The sequence below is a fragment of the Papio anubis genome, chromosome 10 (genome assembly GCF_008728515.1).
Source record: "Papio anubis isolate 15944 chromosome 10, Panubis1.0, whole genome shotgun sequence".
Classification (NCBI taxonomy): Eukaryota; Metazoa; Chordata; class Mammalia; order Primates; family Cercopithecidae; genus Papio; species Papio anubis.
Window position 1 is genome coordinate 102,143,356 of NC_044985.1, and position 11,291 is coordinate 102,154,646.

General features: G+C 47.8%; 1 non-coding gene and 1 pseudogene across 1 annotated transcript; one reads left to right on the forward strand and one right to left on the reverse strand.

Moving 5' to 3' along the window:
* The first annotated feature begins 1,534 nt into the window (after positions 1-1,534).
* The window catches only part of LOC100998552, a 16,280-nt pseudogene continuing 6,523 nt past the window's right edge, over positions 1,535-11,291 (forward strand).
* LOC116269278 lies at positions 7,486-7,548 on the reverse strand. Its single transcript, XR_004176758.1, has one exon. It is a non-coding gene; the product is annotated as a U7 small nuclear RNA (small nuclear RNA).

The window sequence follows — 11,291 nt, forward strand, 5'->3', positions numbered from 1 at the left end:
GAGGCGGGTGGATCATGAGGTCAGGAGATCGAGACCATCCTGGCTAACACGGTGAAACCCCGTCTCTACTAAAAATACAAAAAAGTAGCCAGGCGTGGTGGCAGGAGCCTATAATCCCAGCTACTCAAGAGGCTGAGGCAGGAGAATGGCGTGAACCCAGGAGGTGGAGGTTGCAGTGAGCCGAGATCGCGCCACTGCACTCCAGCCTGGGCAACAGGGTGAGACTCTGTCTCAAAAAAAAAAAAGAAAACAACTTTAAAAAAAGAGAAATTACGCCTAAAATATGTTCCTCCCAAGGCCCATGGGCATTTGTTCAGAGTTTACGATTGGCTTATCTCAGTGTTTCTCAAAGCTTGAGATACACAAGTGTACCACTGGCTGAAGTAGGGTGGCTGTACATGGCCACAGCACAGCAATCAATCGGACTTCAAGGACACGGCCTTGGCACTAGTGTGTCTTTAATGCCTTTGGAAAGAAAGACCCGGGATCCAGATTCATACTTTAGTTGGGCAGGTGTCTCTAGTTAAGCTTTAACAACATCATTTTGTTTTCATTGTATTTATCTTTGGGGTCAGTATTTATTTATTTTTATTTTATTTTATTTTATTTATTTATTTATTTTTTTTGAGACGGAGTCTCGCTGTGTCGCCCAGGCTGGAGTGCAGTGGCGCGATCTCAGCTCACTGCAAGCTCCGCCTCCCGGGTTCACGCCATTCTCCTGCCTCAGCCTCCCGAGTAGCTGGGACTACAGGCGTCCACCACCTCGCCTGGCTAGTTTTTTGTATTTTTAGTAGAGACGGGGTTTCACCGTATTAGCCAGGATGGTCTCGATCTCCTGACCTCGTGATCCGCCCGTCTCGGCCTCCCAAAGTGCTGGGATTACAGGCTTGAGCCACCGTGCCCGGCCAGTATTTATTTTTGACAAGTGACACTGGTTTTCAGTTCATAAAAATGATTTAAGGGGCGGGCGTGGTGGCTTATGCCTGTAATCCCAGCACTTTGGGAGGCCGAGGCAGGCAAATCACGAGGTCAGGAGATTGAGACCATCCTGGCCAACATGGTGAAACCCCATCTCTACTAAAAATACAAAAATTAGCCGGGCGGGGTAGCATGTGCCTGTAGTCCCAACTACTCAGGAGGCTGAGGCAAGAGAATCGCTTGAATTTGGGAGGCAGAGGCTGCAGTGAGCTGAGATTATGCCAGTGCACTCCAGCCTGTGCGACAGAGTGAGACTCTGTCTCAAAAAAAAAAAAAAAAAAAAAAAAGGATTAAAGATATTTATTGAAATAGAAGAATAAGATTCTCCTATTTCACTTGGCTATAGCAAAGCTCCTGAAGGTAGCCTTGGAATGGCTGATGACCAGGAAGCGCTGGCTCAGCTCCACACTTCCTTGGGGCCAGCCAAAGGCACAGAGGTCCCACCCTGGCCACAGTTCAGCCTCCCCGCTTAGGTGCCCTTCACCCCAGGCCAACGACCTTGGCACTGGGCCCAGCTGTCTTGGATTGGGGCTGCACCTGGACTGGGGTTGGAGCCATGGACTGTGTCTTCACCTTCCTGAAGAAGGTGTTTCTGTGTGCTCTGATGTGTTTGAGTCACCGCTATATTGGGCAGACAAACCACAGGGCCAGGCCCTGGAGTATGCAGGTCACTCTGGGTATGCCCAGCTTTGAGGGGCACCTGCTGATGGTTCTCTGGGGCTGGGGGCATCCTCCCGCTGGGCCATCTGTACTGAATGATGGGCACATGCCTCTCCTGGAGTGGCACTGAGCAGTAACAACCAGACCACATGCTTCTTGCCAAACAGCAGGTGTCACTGGCCTTACAGACCTGGACTCCAGTTCCAGCTCTGTCATTCAGTAGCCAAGTGACCTTGAGAAAGTCATTTCCCTGACCTCAGTTTCTTCACCTTCCAATGGAGAGGACAATGAGGCAGAACCTTTTAGGTGCAAGAGATAAATACTCAAAACAAAGTAGCTGAAACCAAAAGGAGAATTTACCAGCTCATGAAATTGAGAAGTGTGGGATGATGTCGTGGTGGCGTCAGGCATGGCTGAATCCAGGGACTCAATGGGAATATCTGTTCAGCTCTGCTTTCTTCAGCATTGGTATCATTCTCTGTCAGGCTTTCTCCCTGAAGTAGAAAGATGGTCTCTAGAAGTTTCAGCTTTCTAGGCTGCAACTTCATCAAAACTAGTGGAGCCTCCAATAGTTCTAAGACTTGAGTTTCACTGATCCAGCTGGGGTCGTGTGCCCAACCCTGAACCAGTCCTAGGAGTTAGGGGAATGGGCTTCTCTGACTGGCCAGGCTAGGTCTCATTTGACCACACTCAGAAGGCCAGTGTCAGATCCAGCTGAACTATGGTGGACTGAAAGTGAGGAGGGGGAGGTCAGGCGTGGTGGCTCACACCTGTAATCCCAACACTTCGAGAGGCCGAGGCAGTCGGATCACTTTCAGGTCAAGAGTCTGAGACCAGTCTGGCCAATGTGGGGAAATCCCATCTCTACTAAAAATACAAAAATTAGCTGGGTGTGGTGGTGCACACCTGTAGTCTCAGCTACTCAGGAAGCTGAGACAGGAGAATCGCTTGAACTCAGGAGGCGGAGGTTGCAGTGAGCTGAGATGGCACCACTGCACACTCCAGCCTGGGTGACAGAGTGAGACCCTGTCTCAAAAAGAAAAAAAAAGGGGGCCAGGCGTGGTGGCTCACACCGGTAATCCCAGCACTTTGGGAGTCCGAGGTGGGCAGATCACAAAGTCAGGAGTTTGAGACCAGCCTAGCCAACATGGTGAAACCCCATCTCTACTAAAAGTACAAAAATTAGCTGGGCATGGTGGTGCGCGCCTGTAATCCCAGCTACTCAGGAGGCTGAGGCAGGAGAATTGCTCGAACCCGGGAGGCAGAGGTTGCAGTGAGCCAAGACCGTACCATTGCACTCCAGTCTGGTGGCAGAGCGAAACTCCATCCAAAAAAAAAAAAAAAAAAAAAATTATGTGTCAGGTTTCTGGCTCTATGATTAATTACAGAGAGGAAATGGAGGTAGACACGTGACCTCAAAGGTGTTTGAATAATATGTAGTTTTAAAAATAACCAGCAAGTAGTTCATTTGTAAATTTTTTTTCCTGGATCCCAGACTAGCTCTCTTTGCTAGAAGGTGCAGAAAAGGAGAAAGAGGGGGGATAACTGGCCAGGCTTAGGTGGTCCAGGGAAGAAGTTGAAGAAACGAACGTGAAAACCCTGTGTGTGCATGAACATGTGTGTGTTGGGGGGCGGTTTTACTCCTCCAAAGCCCTGCCCACAGGTGGAGCCTTTGAAAAAAGTGGGAACCTAACACCAGTGGTCCATAAACACCAGGCTTGGGCCAAATGCTGGACAAGGTGGTAGAAACAGAGCACTTGAAATTGGACTGATCAAGATACAAACACAGGTTCTGCTCTAATTGGCTGTGTGTAACACTGGATGGGTGACTCAGGATCACTGAGCCTCCTTGTAGAGAACTAAATGAGATGCACAGAGGTGTTAACAGCAGCCTCTCCTTCTTTTTACTGTTATCGATAAACTTAGGGTTAGTCTGCCAGGAGCAGTTGAATAAACAGATTAAGAACATGTACTCTTGGCCAGGCGCGGTGGCTCACACCTATAATCCCAGCACTTTGGGAGGCCGAGGTGGGTGGATCACAAGGTCAGGAGATCGAGACCATCCTGGCCAACATGGTGAAACACCGTCTCTACTAAAAATTAGCTGGGCATGGTGGTGCATGCCTATAATCCCAGCTACTTGGGAAGCTGAGGCAGGAGAATCGCTTGAACCAGGGAGTTGGAGGCTGCAGTGAGTTGAGATCACACCACTGCACTCCGGCCTGGCAGCAGCGTGAGACTTCGTCTGAAAAAAAAAAAAGAACATGGACTCTGGAGGCAGCCCATATGGTTTGAAGTCCACACTTGCCATGAATAACTTGGGCAAGTTACTTAACCGTTCTGTGCCTTGGTTTCTCATCTGTCAAATGGGGTGATACTACAGAGCTTATTGAAACCCACTGAGCTTTCGAAACTTATTGTATTTTTTTTTTTTTTTTTGAGACTGAGTCTCGCTCTGTCGCCCAGGCTGGAGTGCAGTGGCCGGATCTCAGCTCACTGCAAGCTCCGCCTCCCGGGTTCACGCCATTCTCCTGCCTCAGCCTCCCGAGTAGCTGGGACTACAGGCGCCCGCCACCTCGCCCGGCTAGTTTTTTGTATTTTTTTTAGTAGAGACAGAGTTTCACCGTGTTAGCCAGGATGGTCTCGATCTCCTGACCTCGTGATCTGCCCGTCTCAGCCTCCCAAAGTGCTGGGATTACAGGCTTGAGCCACCGCGCCCCGCCTTATTGTAAGGATTAATGAGTTACTACCTACAGAGCTTGGCACAGAGCCAGCCCGCTCCAGGTTAGGAGTTGTTCAGCAGATACTGACCCAAGCGGCCAGGCACCTGTCTACCTCACAGGCTCAGAGAGGGCAACGTACCCCGCGCCACACAGCAGGTATGTCATCCTGCTCCAGAGTGTTCCTACACTGGCCGAAAGCGCATTACAATGCTTTTTTACTTTTAGAGACGGGGTCTCCCTCCGTCCAGGCTGGAGTGCAGTAACGCAATCACTGCTCACTGCAGCCTTGAACTACTGGGCTCAAGAGATCCTTCCACTTCAGCCACTGAGTACCTGGGACTATAGGCACATGCCACCATGCCCAGATAATTTTTAAATTTTAATTTATGTATGTATTTACTGAGACTGAGTCTCACTCTGTCACCCAGGCTGGAGCTCAGTGGCCAGATCTCAGCTCACTGCAACCTCTGCCTCCTGAGTTCAAGCGATTCTCATGCCTCAGCCTCCCAAGTAGCTGGAATTACAGGCACCTGCTACTGCTCCTGGCTAAGTTTTGTATTTTTAGTGGAGATGGGGTTTCACCATATTGGCCAGGCTAGTCTCAAACTCCTGACCTCAAATGATCCACCTACCTCAGCCTCCCAAAGTGCTGAGATTACAGGTGTGAGGCACCGCACCCAGCCCAGATAATTTTTAAAAAATTTTCTGTAGAGACAGGGTCTTGCTGTGTGCTCAGGCTGGTCTGCAACTCCTGGGCTCAAACGATCCTCCTGCCTCAGCCTCCCAAAATGTTGTGATTACAGGCTTGAGCCACTGTGCCAGGCCAACACCATTTCTAAATAGATCTCTTGCCAAGAGTTAAAAAGCAGACAACAAACTGGCCATTAGTCCTGCAATCTACTTTGCCAAACTGTTTCACCCCTAGCCACTGGCAGAAGACAGCCAGCACCGAGAGGATGGAATTGGTGGCAGAGGGGTGTGCGAAGAGAGTTGAGAACATGAGTTCCCACGAGGTGGGGAGGCTTTGAGGACAGGCAGGCAGGAGCCTCAAGCAGCTAGCGGGGGACCTAACCAAGGAGCAGTGAGGGTCTGGCATGGTGGTACAAGCATGTATTCTCAGACACTTGGGAGACAGGCGGGAGGATTGCTTCAGGCCCGGTGGTCAAGGCTACAGTGAGCTATGATCGTGCCTCTGCATGTTTTACAAACTGCTTTATTGAGATATAATTCACATAACACAAAATTCACCCATTAAAATGTACAATTCAGGCTGGGCACGATGGCTCACGCCTGTAATCCCAACACTTTGGAAGGCCGAGGCGGGCGGATCACAAGGTCATAAGTTCAAGACCAGCCTGACCAATATGGTGAAACCCTGTCTCTACTAAAAATACAAAAATTAGCTGGCCATGGTAGCACATGCCTATAGTCCCAGCTACTCAGAGGCTGAGGCAGGAGAATTGCCTGAACCCAGGAGGCAGAGGTTGCAGTGAGCCAAGATCGCACCACTGCACTCCAGCCCTCCAGCTAAGGCAACTGAGTGAGACTCCGTCTCAAAAAAAAAAAAAAAAAAAAAAAAAGAGTTCAAGACTAGCTTGGACAACATGGCAAAACCCCATCTCTACTAAAAATACAAAAATTAGCCAGCTATGATGGTGCATGCCTGTGATCCCAGCTACTCAGGAGGCTGAGGCAAGAGAATCGTTGAACCTGGAAAGCAGAGGTTGCAGTGAGCCGAGATCGTGCCACTGCACTCCAGCCTGGGCAAAAGAGCAAGACTCCGTCTCAAAAAAAGTACAATTCAGTGGTTTTTAGTATATACAGCTTTGCGACCATCACCACAATATAATTTTAGAACATTTCATCATCCCAAAAAGAAACCACATGCCCATTTAATATCACTCCCTGCCTTCACCACTCCACCCTATACCAACACTATGCATCCACTAATCTACTTTCTGTCTCTGTAGCTTAGCATATTTTGGACATTTCACATAATGAAGTCATACATTCTGTGGTCTTTTGTGACTGGCTTCCTTTGCTCAACATGTTTTTAAGGTTCATCCATGTTGGATACGTGTCAGTACCTCGTTGTATAGCTGGATAATATTATTTTCTTTTTTTTTTTTTTTTTTTTTTTTTTTGCGAGACAGGTTCTCACTCTGTTACCCAGGCTGGAGTGCAGTGGCTTGGCTCACTTCAACTTCCACCTTTGGATTGAAACAAATCTCCCCCCTCAGCCTCCCAAGTAGCTGGCATTACAGGTGCATGCCACCACACCTAGCTAATTGTTGTATTTTTTGTAGAGATGGGGTTTCATCATGTTCCCCAGGCTGTTCTCGAACTTTTGGGCTCAAGAGATTTGCCTGCCTCAGCCTCTCAAATGCAGGCATGAGCCACCGCCCCCAGCCACGATAATATTCCATAGTGTGAATATTCTACATTTTGTTTATCCATTTGGCAGCTGTTGGACAATTGGGTTGTTTCCATTTTTTGTCTATTACGAACAATGCTATGAACATTAACGCACAAGTTTTTGTGTAGACATGTGTTTTCATTTCTTTTCTTTTTTTTTTTTTTTTGAGACGGAGTCTCGCTCTGTCGCCCAGGCTGGAGTGTAGTGGCGCGATCTCGGCTCACTGCAAGCTCCACCGCCTTCCGGGTTCACGCCATTCTCCTGCCTCAGCCTCCCTAGAAGCTGGGACTACAGGCGCCCACCACCACGCCCGGCTAATTTTTTTTATTTTTAGTAGAGATGGGATTTCACTGTGTTCACCAGAATGGTCTTGATCTCCTGACCTTGTGATCCGCCCGCCTCGGCCTCCCAAAGTGCTGGGATTACAGGCATGAGCCACCGCGCCTGGCCCCTTTTTTTTAATATACTTTCAGTTCTGGGATACATGTGCAGAATGTGCAGGTTTGTTACATAGGTATACACGTACCATGGTGGTTTGCTGCACCCATCAACTCGTCATCTACATTAGGTATTTCTCCTAATGCTATCCTTCCCCTAGCCCCGTTTTCAATTCTTTTGGGTATATACCTAGGAGTGGAATTGCTAAGACATAGTAACTCCATATTTAGCTTTTTGTTTTTTGTTATGTTTTATTTTGCTTTTTTACTTAGGGGACTTTCCAGCAAAAACCAAAAGCCCCACTAGACAAATTCTAAAAGAGCTGTGACACTACATTTAGCTTTTTGGGGAACTTCCAAAATGCTTTCCAAAGCAGCTATGAGTTTTCTTGGTTTTTTTTTTTTTGGTTTTTTTTTGGTTTTTGAGACAGAGTCTCACTCTGTCACCCAGGCTGGAGTGCAGTGGCTCGATTATAGCTCACTACAGCCTCAACCTCCCAGGCTCAAACAGTCCTCTTATCTCAGCCTCCCAAGTAAGTAAGACTACAGGCACGTGACACCACACCCAGCTAATTATTTGATTTTTTGTAGAGATGGAGTCTTACTTTGTATCCCAGGCTGGTCTTGAACTCCTGGGCTCAAGGAATCCTCCTGCCTCAGCCTCCTAAAGTGCTAGGATTACAGGCATGAGCCACCGTGCCTGGCCACATAAGTTTTCTTGATGCCACTGATGGTAGCTTATGTGTAGAGGAAAGGTTATTTAGAATTGACTTTGGCTTTTAAAAATGAATATTCAATTTTTTTTCTCAATTCTTAATATACAAATTTTATTTTATTTTATTTTATTTTAACCGATTTTTTTTTTTTTTTTACTTTTTTTTTTTTAAGATGGAGTCTCACACTGTGGCCTGGGCTGGTGTGCACTGGTGTGATCTCGGCTCGCTGCAACCTCCGCCTCCCGGGCTCAAGTGATTCTCCTGCCTCAGCCTCCCAAGTAGGTAGGATTACAGGTGCCCACCACCAGGCCCAGCTAATTTTTTGTATTTTTAGTACAGACAGGGTTTCAGTAAGTTGACCAGGCTGGTCTCGAACTCCTGACCTCGTGATCCGCCTGCCTTGGCCTCCCAAAATGCTGGGATTACAGGCGTGAGCCACCACGTCTGTCCTTTTTACCTTTTAAGTTCAGGGGTACATGTGCAGGATGTGCAGGTTTGTTACACAGGTAAACGTGTGTCATGGACGTTTGTTGTACAAATTATTTCATCACTGAGGTATTAAGCCTACTGCACATTATTTTTCCTGATCCTCTCCCTCCTCCCACCCTCCACCCTCCAATAGGCCCCAGTGTGTGTTCACCTCTATGCATCCATGTGTTCTCACTATTTAGCTCCCACTTATTTATTTATTTATTTATTTATTATTTATTTATTTATTTGAGACGGAGTCTCACCTGTCGCCCAGGCTGGAGTGCAGTGGCGCAATCTCGGCTCACTGCAACTTCCATCTCCCGGGTTCATGCCATTCTCCTGCCTCAGCCTCCCGAGTAGCTGGGACTACAGGCGCCCGCCACCACGCCCGGCTAATTTTTTGTATTTTTAGTAGAGACGGGGGTTTCACTGTGTTGATCAGGATGGTCTCGATCTCCTGACCTCATGATCTGCCCACCTCGGCCTCCCAACGTGCTGGGATTACAGGCGTGAGCCACTGCGCCTGGCCTTATCTCCCACTTATAAGTAAGAACATGCAGTATTTGGTTTTCCGTTCCTGCATTAGTTTGCTGAGGATAATAGCCTCTGGCTCCACCCATGTCCCTGCAAAGAGTATGATCTCATTTTTTATGGCTGCATAGTATTCCATGGTGTATATGTACCATATTTCCTTTATCCAGTCTATCATTGATGGGCATTTAGGTTGATTCCATGTCTTTGCTATTGTGAATAATGCTGCAATGAACATACACGTCCATGTATCTTTATATGTATTAGTCTGTTTTCACACTGCTATAAAGTCATACCCCAGACTGGGTAATTTATAAAGAAAAGAGGTTTAATTGATTCACAGTTCTGCATGGCTGGGGAGGCCTCAGCAAACTTACAATCATGGTGGAAGGGAAAGAGGTACATCTTACACAGCAGTAGGCAAGACAGACTGAACAAAGCTAAGGGGGAAGAGCTCCTTATAAAACCATCAGATCTCGTGAGAACTCACTCACTATCATAAGAACAGGATGGGGGAAACTGCCTCCATAATCCAATCACTTCCCAGCAGGTTTCTCCCTCAACATCTGGTGATTACAATTCAACATGAAATTTGGGGCCAGGCGCAGCGGCTCACGCCTGTAATCCCAGCACTTTGGGAGGCCAAGGCGGGCAGATCACCTGAGGTCAGGAGTTCGAGACCAGCCTGGCCAATATGGTGAAACCCCATCTCTACTAAAAATACAAAACTTAGCAAGGCACGGTGGTGAGCGCCTGTAATCCCAGCTACTCAGGAGACTGGGGCAAGAGAATCTCTTAAACCCAGGAGGCAGAAGTTGAAGTGGGCCAAGATCACACCACTGTACTCCAGCCTGGGCAACAGAGTGAGATTCCGTCTCAAAAAAAAAAAAAAAAAAAGATGAAATTTGGATGGGGGCACAAAGCCACGCCATATCACTATAATAGAACAATTTATATTCCTTTGCGTATATAACCAGTAATGGGATTGCTGGGTCGAATGGTAGTTCTGTCTTTAGGTCTTTGAGGAATCACCACACTGTCTTTCACATTGGTTGAACAAATTTATACTCCCACCAACAATATAAGCGTTCCTTTTTCTCTACAACCTTTCCAGTATCTGTTATTTTTTGACTTTTTAATAACAGCCATTCTGACTGGTATGAGACGGTATCTCATTGTGGTTTTGATTTGCATTTCTTTAATGATGAGTGATGTTGAGCTTTTATTCATGTGTTTGTTGCTCACATGTATGTCTTCTTTTTTTTTTTTTTTTTTTTTTTTTGAGATGGAGCCTTGCTCTGTTGCCAGGCTGGAGTGCAGTGGCACGATCTCAGCTCACTGCAACCTCCGCCTCCTGGGTTCAAGTGATTCTCCTGCCTCAGCCTCCCGAGTAGCTGGGACTACAAGAGGGTGCCACCACATCCAGCTAATTTTTGTATTTTTAGTAGACAGAGTTTCACCATGTTGGCCAGAATGGTTTCGATCTCTTGACCTCGTGATCTGCTCACCTCGGTATCCCAAAGTGTTGGGATTACAGGCATGAGCCACTGTGCCCAGCCTATGTCTTCTTTCAAGAAGTGTCTTTTCTTTTCTTTTTTTTTTTTTTTTGAGACGGAGTCTCGCTCTGTCCCCCAGGCTGGAGTGCAGTGGCGCGATCTTGGCTCACTGCAAGCTCCGCCTCCTGGGTTTACGCCATTCTCCTGCCTCAGCCTCCCGCGTAGCTGGGACTACAGGCGCCTGCCACCTCGCCCGGCTAGTTTTTTGTATTTTTAGTAGAGACGGGGTTTCACCGTGTTAGCCAGGATGGTCTCGATCTCCTGACCTTGTGATCCGCCCGCCTCGGCCTCCCAAAGTGCTGGGATTACAGGCTTGAGCCACCGCGCCCGGCAAGAAGTGTCTTTTCATGTCCTTTGCCCACTTTTTTTTTTCCTCGAGACGGAGTCTCGCTCTGTCACCCAGGCTGGAGTGCAGTGGTGCAATCTCAGCTCACTGCAACCTCCACCTCCAGAGTTCAAGCAATTCTCCTGCCTCAGCCTCCCAAGTAGCTGGGATTACAGGCACCCACCACCATGCCCGACTAATTTTTGTATTTTTAGTAGAGACGGGGTTTCACCATGCTGGCCAGGCTGGTCTGGAACTCCTGACCTCAGGTGATCCGCCCACCTTGGCCTCCCAAAGTGCTAGGATGACAGACCCGAGCCACCACACCCGGTCGTCCTTTGCCTACTTTTTAATGGGGTTGGTTTTTTCTTATAGTTTTTTTTTTTTTTTTTTTTAGACAGAGTCTCACTCTGTTGCCCAGGCTGGAGTGCAGTGGCCGGATCTCGGCTCACTGCAAGCTCCGCCTCCCGGGTTCACA